Raw genomic sequence first — 14226 nt, 5'->3', positions numbered from 1 at the left:
TTTTTAGGGATTAATAAATATACCTGCATTAAAACTCATCAGTCAGCAAAGAAAAAGAAGAGAGGGTTGGTTGTGACAGTTAACCACAGCATGAGCTAAGCCAGCCAGGAGATGCAGCTCTGAGAAAGCTAAATGTGAATACAGAGTATCTCTGTCAAGGTCTTTCCAGTAAGGTTCTAAAATATTAATGGCATTGTAGAAGATGTGGGTTTAAGCACATCTGTTCGTAATTTTAGCTACCCATGTTCATAGGAGATGAACTCAAAATGAAAGAGGCGCAGAGGAAAGTCATTATATTGGCCAAAGGAACTCCCATACTGTAAGGAAAGACAGAAAGAGCTTGGGATTTAGGTTAGCTGTGGTAGTTTCCACATATCCTGACAGAAACCAAACATCAGTGAGAGAACTTTGTAAGATAAACTGTGCAGGAAAAAGTCCAGATGGGTATTAGTTAACTATGAATATATTTTAGTTGGAAATTAGTAAGTTGCTAAGCAGCAGGGATTGGATAGTGTAGAGCAGAAGACACCTGCTGTCCAGAAACCTCTATGAGAAACAGAAGAGTAGTAGGGGAAAGTAAGGGAAAATTGCCAAATTTTGAGGTGGAGGACAACTTCACATGATAAGATAATTTGCAGTAGAAGGATGCCTTGATTACCTGAGATTCTTTTTAGGAAACTTCAGGAAAGAAAACAGAAGCAGTGCTAACCAWAAATAAATAAATAAATAAATAAATAAAAGGAGGATTCATATTGGGATGTTTCTCAGTGACCTAAAGTGGGAGTGACAGCTTCCACAATAGATGCTTCTACTTAACAGGAGCAAAAAAATGTTAGAGGAATATTGCTGTAACTTGGTGGTACCCAGGGCTGCTGTATTCTGAAACAGCCTCCAAGTGGTTACAGCATGAATTTGATAATCAGTCCTGCATATTGCATACTCAGAGATAGGGAAAAATAAACCCTGCATTTTCTATTTTTGCTACCTTCTGTGTTCCTCCCTCTTTAGCTTTAGAACAGGTATTATCTATTATACTCAGACACCTACATTTAAATTAGCCATTTTACAGGTATTTAAACCTGTATGTAGAATTAAATACAAAATATGTAATTTTCTATTATTTTGAAGGTGGTTGTAATATTCCTAATAATAAAATACAGATCTGCACATCCAAACTAATGCAGTTATTATCAAACTACATGCACATTGACAGGAAGACTCTTCTAGGCCCTGACACGAGGAGGAATGGACAGTTCTCAGCACCTTSTCAGATTAAGGAGGAAACAACTCTGCCCTCCCTGTGGCTTGAGGCTAACAAAGGAGCATCACAACATAAGACCTTTCTAAAATCTCTTTATTCTGACATCTGAAATCTGCTTCATGTTTTACTCCTATAAAAGTTGTTTATCACACTTCACAGAATTGAAGAACGAGAAACAAATCTTCAGATGCAAAATTTCTACTGAAAACGGGAGTATTCCACCAGCTGTCTTTTTTATCTGGTAAACAGATAAGATGTGATCTATAATTACACTAAAAGAATAATAGCTAATTAAGATGGCAATAAATCTATATAAAATCTAAAATCTATATAAATCTATATAAAATCTATATAAATAAATCTAAATAATCTATTAAGGTACAGCGTTAAGTCTACCACTCAGTAGTAGGTACCTCTCTATATATGTATATACATATATATACACATATAAAATATATACATATAATATATACATACATAAAATTTATGTATATAAATATATACATATATACATATATAAAAAATACTTYAGTACTAGAGCTGACTGCCCACAGGTTTACTGCAGCACCTCTGTGATGCTCCCCTGCCTCCCATGAGAACTTGCAACTCATGCTAGTTCACGATCAGCTGCAGCATAAAGGTCATGGCTGTTAATACTGTGCAGATCTGTAGAAAGTAAAATTCATGCCCATGAACAGAATTCTTACAAGGCTGAGACTTACCATATAGAGTCCTCTGCAGACCAGATACTATGGGTATTATCAGTAATGAATCTGCATCCCTGKAACCCGGCTTAAACTGCTACTGATGAACTATGTATGACTATTATTTCAAGAAGTTTGGAATCTGTCAATSCAAGTGTTTAAAGATGATCTATATSGAAAATATGAGTTTGTCATCTTTCACATTTTTCTCTTTTAACTTCTTTGTAGAGGTCAGATTTTTTTTCCAATTTCTGTCCCTCAAGTTTTCCATTAGAACTCCATTTCTTTTATCTCTTAACTTTCTTCCTTTTTATATCTTACCCCTACCCCAGAGGACTCCATCTTTGACTGTAGAAGAAAAGAGGTCAATATTCTTATTTTACATAGGAAACTACAGGATCACAGCTCTCAGATCACCCAGCAGGCCAATAGCAGACCTAGAAATAGGATCCACTTTTCCTGAGCCACAGGCTAATACATCAGACGAGCTCTTAAAATATGATACAACAGGAAAAAGCTTACAAGCACAACTGCAAGGAAAATAATTTGGAACACTAATACTCAGTGGGAAGGRAAAAAGCAGCAGTATTCCAGAGTTAAAGCAGAAAAGAGTCTTCAAAGAAAGATGACAGCAAGTTAGATATAGATAGATATAGACAGGCAAGAATATATAAGGGACAGATTGTCCCTGRTTTCATACTCAAAACAGTTTCAGTAAGAAGGACATTGTCCTTTGTTATTATGGATCTTTGAAACTGCAGAAAAATGAGAGGAGCTTGGGAATAGCAACGATCATGTTTTTTTCAATGAAAAGAACTCAGCAATACACTGCCAAAATGATTACTCATCTGAAATCTGTTTATGAGGAAATATTGAAAGAACTAGGAATGCTTACATTAAATGATGATTAAAAGCAAACATAACAGTTATTTACAAAAATTATGATACACATTCCATAAAAGAGGAAAATTACTAGTGTAGTACAAAGAATAATGCTTCTAGGAGTACAGAGATTAAATAAGATAAAGAGTATTTAAGTATTCATGTCAGAAACAGATTTCTAGTGTTCAGACCTCTTAGGCAGTGCAACAGTATCCCAAAGGAAGGAGCAGAATTTCACTGCTTCAGTGTTTTAGCTGGAATATTAAATTAATTTAGAACTGGTCTTTCAAAACAATCTAGAAGGTACGCTCCCTTTTTAATCTTTTTCATGTAATGAACACTATTGTAGTATTTATTTTTTATTGCAGAATACATACTTTTTGCAGATATAGCAATGAYATATTATCTCTTCACTGAGTAAGGGTATTAAATGAAACTACAGATCCAGAGTACACAACCTTTTACAATGAAAGACTGCAAAATAATAATGAACGAGAAATAGAAACAAACTTGTCATAGGAGGGTTTTCTATTTTTTTAGGCACAGCCATTCGGTATGGCTGTTGCTAGATGCTAATGTGCCATGGGGATCATTTCCTTGTGGTAACATCACTAGCTTTTGGCAATGGAGAATTGGGAATATAACAAATCCTTTCCCAGAAGTTACTTTATGACTTCTTGCTTCTCTAAGAAGTGTATTTTGATATAACACCAAATTTTCCAGTGTGAACTGTACTTGGATTAGTAGTGGATTAGCTTTATGTTCTGATTATTTTTCTACTCAGTGTGGCTGAGTTTCCTTAATTATAACATATTTAATATATTTGTTGAAGGAAGTAATCATAAGATTATTTGGAGTATCTCATAACTCACAAATTTTATTATTCAAATAGTCTTGAGACAGCAAATTCACTTATAGGAGGTTAATTAACTAAAATATGCCTTTTACAAAAATGTTTCAAACTCATGAGCAGCTACCCCAAATTGAAGTATTTATTCTAAGATTTCATTTAAATATACGGTACAGGAAGGGTAGACATGGATGGCAGCTTGTCAAAGACGACTACTATTTCATTACCTCTCTAGCTAACAGCTAACACAGTTATAGCTTCTGAAGAGAAACATCACTGYAACTTAAGATACAGCTTCACATTACCACCTGATGATGTTCAAAGCATTAGATACCTTGCCATCCTAAATATTTCTTGACATGGCGTTCAGTTATTTCTGTTATTTTTTGTGTCAAATCTATTTTAAGCTGGACTCCAAGAGTTTCATTTTACTTGCAGGCATTTATGGAAAAGTCTAATGATTAACCGACACTTTTTCCATAGCACCTTATCTTATCTGTGGCAAGAACACTTATGCTTTGGAAGCTATTACAATTATCCATTCTTACTTCCAGCTATTTTGTGATCCAGCTGCCATCAGGAGATAAATTCAGGCAGAATGGCTAAGAGGATTAGTCATGAGATACAGAGGCTTTCACTGGGAGGCCACTGGCTTCTGTCTGTTCAATGACCTATGTAAAATGAATTYGCCTCATTCCTCTTCTGACTGTACGAGACAAGCATTCTCATGGTAAAAATCGCTACAATTCACTTTGATTTGTGTCCTTACTCGTGGGCTTAAGAGAGGGCAAGTTTTAGAAGGACAAAGGGACCAAGCTAGCTTCCCAAAATCGCTGAAGCTCTAAGACATGAGAAATTGTTAGTGAAATAATGGTATCTTGGGTTGCATTAYGAAGAGCACTGCCAGCAGGTCAAAGGAGGTAATTCTCCTCCTCAGCTGAGCCCTGGTAAGGCCACATCTGGAGTACYGTATCCAGTTCYGGGCTCCCCAATACAAGAGAGACATGGAGCTACTGGAGAGAGTCCAGCGTAGGCGACTGGAGCATCTCTCTTATGAGGAAAGGCTGCGAGAGCTGGGGCTGTTCAGCCTGCGGAAGACTGAGTATCTTATCAATGTCTACAAATATCTGAAGGGAGGGTGTCAAGAAGATGGGGCAAGACTCTTTCAGTAGCGCCCAGTGATAGGACAAAAGGCAACGGGCACAAACTGAAACACAAGAAGTTCCATCTGAACATGAGGAAAAGCTTCTTCACTGTGAGGGTGACTAAGCAATGGAATAGGTTGCTCAGAGAGGCTGTGTAGACTCCTTCCTTGGAGAAATTCAAAAGCCATTTGGACACAATCCCAGGCAATGAGCTCTAGGTGATTCTGCTTGAGCAGGGAGGTTGGACTAGATCATCTCCAGAGGTCACTTCCAACCTCAACCCTTCTACGATTCTGTGATAAGCTTTGGCATGAACATTGTGTATAAGTGATTATAAATCTGCTGACAATCCAAAAAATCAGTTATTTAAATCTTTTGCAAATCAAAAGATAGGTTTAGGTGTGTAAAAATATCTTTCAATGGTGGTAACGACTTAAAGGGCCTTCTCAAACTCTCCTTCAAAAGAACTTTCTTGTGGTTTTTTTTGTTTTTCAAGTTAGTTACCAAAGTCAAGTTACTTATGAAAAAGAGGTACAATTCTTTTAGTATATGAGCAGTCYGCTCAGCCACACAGACATTTGAACCTTGGGACAGAGAATGAGTTACTCTTCTGGCACAGGGTTAATACCGAAGTCGCAAGTGGTGACAAACCAGAAAGGGAACAGTATATGTCAATGTATGCCTTTGTACCCTATTGTGAACAAATTTAGAGCAAGTCAATGGTTATTAAAAGCTGACGGTATGCCGTTCATCCCTGTGCAGTTCATCCCTGTTTGCAGTAAAGCTTGCCAAAGCTGCTAGAGGTTAATACATTATTTTGGGAGACAACATATTYTTCTTCCATTTGTATGAGTTTTTCTATCAAGCATTTAGTAGCAAAAAGGGAGAAAAATATAACTTTAAGGAATGCTTCTAGAATATGAGACACACATACCTAAACCTACCTTTTGATCTGCAGAAGAATCAAATACTAATTTTATGGACTGTGAACATAATATTCTAGTCTATTTAAGATGAGTAGTTTTGCATTTCTGAGTATTTTTCCTTCCTACAGACCAACCCCTATTAAATGGACTCAAGCAAGGTGGGAAATCTCCAAGAAGAAACCACTTAGTTAAAGGCTCTTGTCCTTCGGAATTGCTACTGAATGCCATGGAGCGGAGGCTGAAGATAGCAACCTCTTATTTACTAGAACAATTTCAATTCATTTTTTGATTTAAAACAAGCAAYAACGGATACTGATTCTATGATACTGCTTTCGTGTAGAAGCAGAGCAGTGYCTTTGGTTATTTTTGATCAACAGAATGTCAGCTGAAGCCAAACATCCTCTAACAGTTCTAAGAGACAGAAGATAAGAACACTCCATTTGTGACCTGCAACCAGCTGGCTAAAATGAGTGCAGAAACCAAGCTGATCTGTGCCACAGCACAGGATGCTAACTGTAATATCACATCTCACTTCCCTAACTCATTAAACAATTTGCTTGCAAGCTTTTAAAAAGTGTTCGCAAAGTGAAAATAGGTTTAGATGAATTTTTGTCATCAGTGAGAGAAACAGACAAAACTAGTTTTACTCTTCAAGTGAAAGGTTAGGGGAAGAAAGTGAACAAGGGAGTCAATGGATCTGTTAAAAGATAAAAGTGATACACTGACATGTTAAAATTGCTACTCACTAAGTTAATGATCAGTTCAAAGCTTCTTCATGCTCTCTCCAGTTTATCTGCTGCTGTTAATCTACTAGTTTGGTTTGGGGTTGGTTTTTTCACTTAAATTGACTATCCCTTTTCTTTAGAGTTTACTRTCCTTTAATTACATCACTGTGTGGCTTGCTTAACATGTCACAGACCTCTCAAATTCCTTCTAAATCCCATAGCAGGGGTCTACCCCCATGACGGATCACATGGCAGAATGATAGGATTCTTTCCTCCAACTAGAAACACATCTGAGCATACAACGGTATGGTAYTCCTTAGTAAGTGTAGTCCCTCCACTGAGTGACTTATTAATACAAACATATGTCACACTTTGATTACCATCCCCTCCCCTTTTTTTTCCATATACCAGTTTACACTCTCAGCTATTCCTGTTTTTCAGTAGTCTCAGTAACATTCCAACTTYTGAACACGTTCTACAAGAATCCCCCCAACAAACAGTCATTTCCTGTAGAAATCTGCTGACCAAAAGACGTTTTACAAAGAGAGAAAGGCAGCACTGAAAAGGGAATTCCAAGGAGTTATACATACATACATACATATATATAYACACACACACACACACACRTATGTCTGCAAGTAATATATTATATATATATAACTATATATAACAATTTTTCTAAAAAATGTATTAGTCTTAAGACATGAAAAGAGCACTTAGAGCGTAACTAGTTGTTTTTTCCTCTGCTTGCATCACAAAAGAGACCAGACAYATTGATGCTTTTTGGCACCACTGAACAAGTGCTCCGGATCTGCTTTGAATACAAAATCCCTGGAGAAGACAGTAGTTTCCATACTCTGACTRGAAACTTCATCCTGGAAGCACATGAACAGTCCACAATTCACAGACAGAAACATAACCAGTTTACAAAATTCTACGCTGCTACAGTCTTCTGACGATGTAGGCTTTGCTGTTTCAGGTTACTAAAAAAATATATATATWTTTTTCTGTTTTGCATTCTATACCTTTTCCTCACAAAGGAACAACCTAAGCTTCGAGAAAAATTAAAATAGTCTAAAGTAATTGCAAATACTTATTCAACACTGAAAAATGAAGTTATGGGAAAACTGAAATAAGCAGAAGGAGGTAGAGATTCTCTACAGCTTTTTAACTACTCTGTATGTYAATCTAACAGAACTCTCAGAAGCCAATATACTTTACATTTCACTGTAAAAATGGTCTATAAACCTCCTGCAGTGAACAGGGAATATTTGTGCAATGTAAACTGATAGTAAGAACAATAGCCTGGAGAGCTCCTGTGTAGAGAGCCTCGAAACACCATGAGGCAAAGAACTATTGTAATGCCCTGAATGACAACTGTGAGCACGTAATGAATCCACACGGCTCCCTTATGACAAGGCCCAAGCATACAGTGCAGGCTGCCAAGATTCACTGTACATTTCTKGGTCTCATACCTGCAGTGCTGTTGATCCTTTTTCGATGCCAGAAGGGTACAAATTTCAGCATGTTAATACATAAGCTAGGGATTCCTGATTGCAAAACCTGATTTATCATTGATCAGGTGCACCTACAAAACCCTGACTTAAGCRTATTGCTCCATCAAAACTACTAGGAAGAAGAGTAGTGTGCCTAGCACCAAAAAATGAAGGATGAAAGCCTTTGAAATTATGGAAATTATACAAGCTGATCTGTCTTCCATAGGCAAATAATTTTTGTGTTCACAGAACAAGTTACTTTAGTAGGGAGGCTGACATTCACAGGAGACAATATCCTCTGACTTCAATCACTAATAACATTTATAGTACTTAAAAAAAGAACTCTGAATATAGACACTACAGTACATAATAACATCAAAATGTATAGCTGTCTTAATATATAACTGCATTCACTGTCTTCACGAATATGATACWGCCAAAACAATATTCACTGTTCTCTATTTTTTGGGAGGACCCAACACATGAACCATAAAGCATTTTACTTCAAACAAAAAGTACAAAGATTAGAATGTCTCATTTTAAAAATATCTAGTATTCACCATATTAGAAATATCCTGTTAAGATAAAAATTTCCACAACAGTTCTCAGTAATTCAAAACTGTGTTTTAGATCTCAAAAGTACAGATTTAGAGATGGTCATGGCCTAGCCACAGTGTTTATGTTCTCTTGACTGAAATTCCTCATTACAGAATGATCTTTTTTCCATAAAGCAGTATATGGTTGGGGGTTTCTGTTTTTTTTTTTTTTTCCAAAGATGGTCTTTTTTCAGTTATGGTGTGAAGATTCCTGTTAATACTTATTTTGTATAGCTGTAGCTTTGAAGTAGACAACACACAAGGATAACATTACCATGAAGTACTACCAGTTGCAAAGTACTTGTTACACACTAGTTTATTTTAAATAGAATGGAGCTGAAAGACATAACAGCTTTTACTCAGAGAGCTGAAAATTGAAGTTATCATAAAAACAGCAGTTCCTTTGTTTACAAACATACAAAGCAACATGTGCCCTTAAAATCTATTACACTTTTATGCTTGTTGAAAGTAAACTCTGTCAGATGGGCAGAATAATTGTTCTACAAAATTAGAGCCCTGCAGGAAATATATAATAGCATGAGAAAGTAATGTAGTGAAGTATCTGCAAGAATAGAAGAGAAAATCTTTCTCTTCRGCAAGATCAGAAATAGCTATAGTTCTTTATCATCAGACTTTAACGTATCAAGAGCAGTACATTGTAAGTAAATATTTCAAAAATTCAATTAGCTTTCATAGAGCAATAAAAACTTTTATAAAGGCCTTATTTGTTAAGCATTTCTTATACGCATTACTGAAATTAATAAATGAAGCTACTTCAGTCCTGAACATGAACTGGCAGTATTATTTCCAAGTCTTAGTTAACGGTTATGTTCTGCAGGGGGTCTGATCAAGTCTCATGCACTGAGACCAATGGAAAAACACCTAGTTACTATAAGGGGCTTCAGAGAAAGCACCTGAGGCCTGTGGCAAGCAAAACACTTCCAGCATCTTTCTGATTAAATATTTCTAAGCTTAAAACTTCCCTCAAATTCAAGGAAATTGATTTCATTTTCTTCTTCTTTTAGCTTTCTGGTTCCTAATATGGAGCCAATCACTGATGGTAGGAACAGAAAATAACTATAATCAAAGACCAAAAAACCCTAAATGTTGAATCAAATTGTAACATGTTTTAGGAAGTGAAAAGTTCACCTGCTCAGGTGAAGAAGTGAACCAGAGATCCCACAGAATCAGCCTATAGCAGGATCCTTAGACTATACAGCTGCCTTCATGATTAATCCATTCTAGCTTGTACTTCCCTTCTCTGCAGTATGTCCCTTGCATTCGCTCCACAATGGCCCTTCCTTTGTTTCACAGCAACCTCAGCCTCCCCATCCTTCTTTCCACAAAGCTGTGGAAACAATCTGATGCTCATTTTACCCACTCTGTTTACGTCCCCTGTGCCTGTTCATCTAAGCAAATGGTATCTCCTTCAAGAAAGGGACCCTAACCTATTGTGCACCTTCCGAAACACTCAAGACACTGGAGGGAGTTCAGTGGAGAAGGAAGGAGCACTAATCTAGCTTCGGTTTCTTTATTAGACATGGTGAGTGTTCCTGCATCATCTTTTGGTTACACAGCTGCAACGCTCCTTCAATTTATACTAAGGCTTTATCTTCTTTGAATGCCTAATACCAGACAGCCATGTCCCTGATTGACCCATAGAAAGTAGAGTAAAAAGCACAGTTAAAAGTGTGATTACAATTAAAATTGGAGAAATATCAAATATATTAATAACAACAATAATAAGAATAATAATTTGCACTGGCACATGCTTTCATTCAGAAATCCCAGAATGCTCAGCACTTGGATGAAATAGGCCATGATAATATACTATCTTTGTAAAGCAGACAAATGTGTGAACTCAAAAGAAAGTTTATYGGAACAAGCCTATTCCTTTTACAAAGTCCAATGGAGGAAGATATCTTTATCGTACGGCCCTCGCTGGTTCAGAGCTTCCAACAAACTCTGCCGCTGGATTCGAGCAGGTTATTCTGCCRTCACTGGGGAAACGATCCAGCCCACAACAACCATCACAACCTCTAGCCTTTTCCTCAGTTCAGCTTTCTTTTTCTTGCCAGCCACAGTGGAAGGCAAGGCTACTTTGATTATAACAAAGCTTTTCTGGCAGGAGGATCCAGTTTATCCCTTATGAGTACACTTCCTTCATAGCCTTTTTGCATACTTTGATGGTTCTGTACAGGTACTACTCAATGAATCCTCAAGGGATCTCTGTGAATTAGGTAAGTAGCACTATCGCTTATAGCTGGAAAGAACCGGGACAAAGAGCTTCTGAGTTCATAGTGATTCAGGGCCAAACTCACTGTCCTCTTTCCTCCAGATTACATTCACTAGAAATAATAGCAAAGAAGGTTCAAAAACCACCCTATACTTAAGAGCACCACAAAAAATTTCGTATCTCAGACAAATTATGGCATTCATAATTCAGCATTGTTCTGCCAAATATATCTCTATATTCCAATAAATTTATCCTATCAAAGTATTTAAATTATTTTCAAGCATAATTGACAAAATGGTTTAACATAATTTAACATTTTTAGTCCTAATTTTAAAATAACATTTTCAGATGAGCTGAGGTTTTTTGGTTTTAACATTTTGGTTGTATCTCCCAGCATAGCAATCCTTTTGAGCTACTTTGTCAATGCCTTGAATCACTTCACCTTCCAGAAGACCTTGGTATGTTTAAAACCCAACACAATGGTGTGCAATAAGCACTAGGTAAAATCCAAGACCAGAATGCCATAGAATGGCAGAATGGGATCCTGATTGCAAAGATAAACTCTGGAATATAGTAACATCTGTCAGCTGACTCAAATATTGCAGGTGCTTCTTCTGTGCTTATTTCTAAGCCAAGCTGCCCCAAATGCCCATTATATAAATATTAATAACGTATCACAATACAGCTCTGTAAGAATAAAAATCACTGGGTGGCCAGCTTGCAAGAAGCTATCCTAGATCTCAAGCTCTTTACAGCACAATGTTAACCTTTTGTCCAAAATCAGGCCTTGATTTCAAACATACCACTTGAACAGAGATCTGGCCATTTTATAAGGAATTTAATGAAGTCATCACTAGAGAGAATCCACTCTTTCATGTCCTGCAGCACTGAATCACATGTGCTGGAGTTGGCTAGAATTGAGAAAGTACAAGAAGTCAGTCATTTAAAACAAGAATAGCAGACATACTTGAACAAAAAATAGGCTGTTTCACTACTAGCTGTGCAAACATTACATACTGAACTGAGACTTGTGAGTTCTCAGTAAGTAGATCCCATTAGCTGGAAGAACTCTGGAAAAATTCTGAAAATTAATTCTGAAATTGGAAGAAATGGGCAAAAAGAATCCCAGACCTATATTCATCTCCCACTGCTATTTTATCATTGAAGTAAAAGATCTTTTAATAAAACATTATGTATATGAGAAAACATGAAACTCTGGAGCTTTCTTACTTCAAAGGGAAGAGATGTTTCTAGAAAAGGTGAAATTTTGTTTCACCATTTAGGCAAAAAGTTCAGGGCCAATCTGAAAACTAGTGATAGCTATGAGATGAAAACTGGTTGTAGCTTATAATACATGTCTTTTCTACTCATGTTCCTGCTCTGAAGGACCTAAGTAACTACTGAGAACAGCCATTTAGTATCCACTCACTCCCTTTAACCATTCGGAACCCCTGAGATGGCTGTAACCTTGTACGAGCATCACCGATTTGCCACAGTAAGGAATAAAGAATGAGCCCCAGCAGTTCACTCTAAGAGCCTACTCTGTGGAGAAATCTGAGGATCTCTCTATGTTGAGCTTCTGAGGAGTAATATTTGAAGCCATTTATTGCGAAAATCTTATATGAGTCCTGGTTAGAACTTAACTCCTGATGCATCTAATTCTGCTGTGATAACAGTCTTATTTTTCTGACAAATTTATTTGCWGCTTTCTGATGCTACTGCAAATAGGCTTCAAAAAGAAGCATGTATTCCTTTAAACCAGTTCACAATCTGAAGAGTTCTATGAAATATTAGCTTTACTATCTAAAGACAGCAAAAAAAAAACAGATTATTTAAATGCAAGCCACACAGATGGCCTTGATGTTGCAATCAGGCAGAACATAGTATCATTGATGAAATGTGGAGGTAGGCATCACATTCAAGGGCAGTGCCTCTACAGAATGGATTATTRTTACCATAGTTCTTTAATAGCTAAAAATATGTCTTTGTTTACAGAAGGAAAAAGACTTTGCTCTATTTTACAATATGCTATTTTTAATAAGAGACTGAAAATTCACTGCAAGAAGTCCACACATCTTCTGCCCTCCAAACATAAATCCTCTATTTGCCATAAAGGAGTCTTGATAAATTATTCTTGTAGACTTGATTTTCTAAAACTTAATTGGTTAATACTGAAAGCCATTTAATAATATCGCACTAGGACCTAATAAAAGACACTTTTGCAAGTCAACAGGAAGAATGCATTCTTCAAATCCAACTTTTTAAAGCTGTTCCCACAGGGTTCATTTTACTTATCACAGAAAATAAATGCTTCCCGGACAACTAAGTCAGAGACAGCTCTTATATTTCCTGAATAGTTTCAACTCTCCCTACCTGCAAAACCTCACAGGTGCTATYCTGTTTATGCTTGCACTGCATCTAAGCAATGCACCTGTTCATCAATGTATGTCAAAATGCTTTACAAAATACCTTACAATACACTGTAGTTCAAAATATTGTATTTCTGATTTAAATGCAGAAATGAGGTCAATTAGAGATTAAGGACATCAACAAACTGAGTCAAAATTGGACTTTAAAGCTGAGAGTCTAATGTAACATCTTTTAGAGAAAATTAAATACAGAGAAGTGGAAAGGCATAAAGTAATTGAAATGAATGCTGCCATGAGAAAAGAACTGATGTGTGATGCATCTTTCCTCTTCATCTTACCTAGTCTTAGCTAGAAGTTTATCCAACAGTTCCTAGAGCTCTAGGACACAGTGAGATCTTTCTGCAGATCCTAAACCTCATAAAGGTCTATGAGAAGTCCACCTCAAAAGCTGTACCCCATAAAGATTAATTCATCACTTAAGAATAAATTGAGACAGGTCAATGTTAAAGAGAGGCTGTCTAGTTAAAAGCAACACCAGTAAAGTCTCAAAAACAGCGTCAGCTATGAGACTGAAGTTTGAAACAAGCAAACTGCTTTATGCGCATCCCAATACACAAATCCTTTCAAATGACAATTCAGTGTTCAGTCACGGACCAAGGAAATGACGTAAGTATACAGATTTCAGAACCAACCTCAACAGGCTGAAGATTTCCTCAAATTCTTGGAGTTTATTCAGGAAGAGGGACAGTGATGCAGATAGAGAACACACATCTAAAAGTGCTTCTTCTGTTTTCCATCAGGCAACAGAAAAAACATTGAAAATAACCCAGTAACACAGATGGTTTTGGCTAATAGAAGCTGCTTTGGTCCGGTGATTTTGGTTTTAATATTCAAATTTCCCAACTCTATTCTTGCACAGCTAGCATAGTTGTATGCAACTATTCTAAAATTAAGAGTAGATCTTCTTAATTATGTTGAAGTCTGTCCCTTCTCTGCTAGAATTACTGTTATTTTAGTATATTTAACTATTTTCAGT

Source organism: Rhea americana, unplaced genomic scaffold, assembly GCF_003343005.1.
Source record: "Rhea americana isolate MKP2758 unplaced genomic scaffold, rheAme1 scaffold_166, whole genome shotgun sequence".
In the NCBI taxonomy this organism is placed as follows: Eukaryota; Metazoa; Chordata; class Aves; order Rheiformes; family Rheidae; genus Rhea; species Rhea americana.
This window is presented reverse-complemented; position numbering follows the sequence as displayed.